The sequence below is a fragment of the Mustela erminea genome, chromosome 20, assembly GCF_009829155.1.
Source record: "Mustela erminea isolate mMusErm1 chromosome 20, mMusErm1.Pri, whole genome shotgun sequence".
Taxonomy (NCBI): domain Eukaryota; kingdom Metazoa; phylum Chordata; class Mammalia; order Carnivora; family Mustelidae; genus Mustela; species Mustela erminea.
The window spans coordinates 26,946,964-26,950,536 of NC_045633.1; the positions used below are offsets into that span (position 1 = coordinate 26,946,964).

At 43.6% G+C, this 3,573-nt stretch overlaps 1 pseudogene; it reads left to right on the forward strand.

Moving 5' to 3' along the window:
* The first annotated feature begins 1,511 nt into the window (after positions 1-1,511).
* Positions 1,512-2,352, forward strand: LOC116581471 (annotated as a pseudogene).
* The last annotated feature ends 1,221 nt before the right edge of the window (positions 2,353-3,573 follow it).

Here is a 3,573-nt window from a genome sequence, read left to right on the forward strand (position 1 = left end):
GGCCCCTGCCTCCTTCCTAAATGGGCTTCACTGCAAATCCCAGTGCACTTCCTCACACTTAGGCATCCGGGGGCTCTGCCACACGTCCTTGCTAAGGCCACCGCAGAACAGCTGAATATCTTATTAGTCACCGTTCCTGTCCATACATTATGAACCTGGATGTCATCTTTCCTGTTGTGACACCCTTTTCCCTTAAAGGAGCCATCAGTGATGATGCGTTCTAGTCTGTTCAAAAACAAGGTCTCAGGCAGTGTCCCTGTTAAGCCGGAGAACGTTCTCCTTTCTGGGCACAGGTCTTTGAAAGTTTGTGCAGATTTGGTAAAAGGGAAACAATCCAAGGAAGGCCTTGCTTTCATGAAAGCCCCTTCTCTGTCCCCAACTCCCTTGTAGCTAACCCCAGGGAAAATATTTTAGAAAGAAAATGTGGGCCTTGGGGCACCTGGGTGGCTTGGTGGGTTAAAACCTCTGCCTTCGGCTCAGGTCATGATCCCCGGGTCCTGGGATCGAGCCCCACATCGGGCTCTCTGCTCAGCGGGGAGCCTGCTTCCCCTTCTCTCTCTGCCTCCTTCCCTGCCTACTTGTGATCTCTCTCTCTCTGTGTCAAATAAATAAATAAAAATCTTAAAACAAAATGTGGGCCTACATGACTCCAAAGTTTGCTTTTTCAAATGACACTAGTTTCTAAGAGTACTATTCTTTGTCTTTGGTTTTAGAACTTGGATGAATTCATTTATTCCTGCAGCAGATGTTCATTTAATTCCTACTGTGTCAGGCACTAGGCAAGTCACTGGATTTAGCCCCAAGCAGTGAGACACCCACGTTGCCCTTGGAGAACAAAAACCTAGTGAAGGGTTCATTCATTCATTCATTCATTCAGTACTGTTTATTAGGTGCCTATTTTGTGCCTGGCATTGTTCTAGACACTGGGATACACAGCAGTGGACAAAACAAAGGAAAACCATCCTGGTAGGAGATGGACATTTTTCAAATCATCACATAATGTATGTAATTATAAAATGCAATGAGCACGGCAAAGAAGTCTTCTTAAAAACACCGTCCCTGGGATTCTATACCCAGCTAAACTATCATTCAGCAGTCAAGGCAAAACAGGTATTTTTCAGATGTACAACAAATAGAAGACTTTACTACCAGTAGATACTCAATGTCAGTGGGAAGTGGACAAGGAAGAAAAGCCTGAGAAATGAGAAACAGATAGCACAAAAACTCATTAAATTCACTGGCAAATGCAACGAACTAGTAGTGCTTATGTTAAAATGCCACTTTTTGTTTTAAGAGTAAAAAAATATAATCTGTGAAAATGAGCAATATAGAAAATGAAGTTAAAGGAGGAATAATATTACAAAGTAACAAAAACAGGCTTTTTAATCAAACAACTAAAATAGACAAGCCTCTAGCAAGATTTTAAAACAGGGTCTTTCCACATTATCCAGAGAGAGGTCCATACAGTGTTGTTCTGTGTTCCTGTCATAACTTAAAAGGAAACTTTCACAATGTTCCTTGCAGCAGAAACCTACCTAGGTGGCCCCAACCTTGACTTCCAAAAGGAACAGTCCATCTACAAAAGGAAAAGTGACAGCATCTCTGTCATGAATCTGATGAGAAGCTGAGAGAAGCTTCTGCTGGCAGCTTGCACCATTGTTGCCATTGAAAACCCAGCTGATGTCAGGGTCATGTGGTCTAGGAACACTGGCCAGCAAGCTGTGCTGAAATTTGCTGCTCCTCCTGGAGCCACTCCCGTTGCTGGCCACTTCACTCCTGGAACATTCACTAACGAGATCCAGGCAGCTTTCTACGATTCCAGCCTTCTGGTGGTTACAGATCCTGGGGCTGACCACCAGCCTCTCACAGAGATGTGTTATGTTAACCTGGCCACTGTTGCTCTGTGTAACATTGACTCTCCCCTGTGCTGGGGGACATCGCCATCCCTTGCAACAAGAAGAGAGCTCATTCTGCAGGTCTGATGTGGTGGGTGTTGACCCCGGGGAAGTTCTGAGCATGCGTGGCACCATTTCCTGGGAACACCCGTAGGAGGTCGTGCCTGATCTCTACTTCTAGAAAGATCCTAAAGAGATTGAAAAGGGAGAGCTGGCTCCTGATAAAAAAGCTGTGATCAAGAAGGAATTTCAGGGTGAGTGGACTGCCCCAGGTCCTGCATTCACTGCCACTGAACCTGAAGTTGCAGACTTGTCTAAGGGTCTGCAGGTGTGCTCTGTGTCTATTCAGCAGCTCCCCACTGAAGACTGGAGCCCTCAGCCTGCTGCTGGAGATGGATCGGCAGCTCCCACTGCTCAGGCTGCTGAGTGGGTAGGAGCAACCACTGAGTGGTCCTAAGCTGTTCTTCCACAAAGGCAAACACGACGCAAAGAAAGCTGATGGAAAAGAAACAGTTTCTTAAGAAGGCGGACAGAAAAAAAAATAACAATGATAGGAATAGAAACAAACATATAGCTGAGGTCTGTTTTAATGAGGGAAATAAAATAATAAAATAAAATAAAATAAAATTTGGGCACTTGGGTGGCTCAGTCAGATAAGCATCTGACTCTTGATCTCAGCTCAGGTCTTGATCTCAGGGTCATGAGTCCAAACCTCAAATACCAAAAGTATTTAGACCAATTGGGAACACATCAAACATGTGAAAACTTTGTGAGGAAAAGTACAAAGCATGACCAGAGGTGGGTTTTGTTTTGTTGTAATGCATGGATAAATCATATACAAGCTTAGGGATGTTCAGTGTAATAAAGATACTGGTTCTCTGTCAATTAATTTATAAACTGAATTTCATCCCAACAGGGTTTCTCAAGGAACTTTCCAAGTGGTGGTTTCAGATGGGGGTGGAGCTCCAGCTGTCAAACCCACGTTGGAAGCAAAAGGAAGAGGAAAGATGTGAAACAGAAGGGTATGCCCCAGTCTGATGCTCTTTACTCCCACTCAGGAACCCCTGCAGCCAAAATATAGACATGGCCCCATCTGGGAATAAGACAGTTGAGGAAATGTATCCTTTCATGTTTTGTTCTGCATAAAGTGGGGTCTTAATGAGGAGGGAGGAAGCACATTTGTGAAGCAACCAACAGACTTTGCCACTCAACATAAATGTCTATCTTTAGGAAAATGGATAAATAAGTTGCAATTATGTTGACAATGGAGTACTACATAGTGGTTAAAATGAAGCAAGTAGAGGTACACCGATCCAGATGGCTGAGCTTCAACACAAAAATCTCTTGTCTGAAAAAGAAAGTTGCAAAGTGACTCAAACTATATGATATCATTTATATAAAGTTTAAAAGCCAGCAAAACAACACGAGATACTTATGTTGGGAAGATATAGAAACACGAATGGGAATGAAAAACACTAAATGCAGGGTGGTGGTTACCTCTGGAGAGGAAGGGTAGGCAATGGGGCTGGAGACAGATACGACAAGAATTTTAGTTCCACCTATGATGGTTTTTTTTTTTTTAAGATTTATTTAATTTATTTATTTGACAGACAGAGATCACAAGTCGGCGAGAGACAGGCAGAGAGAGAGGAGGAAGTAGGCTCCCCGCAGAGCACAG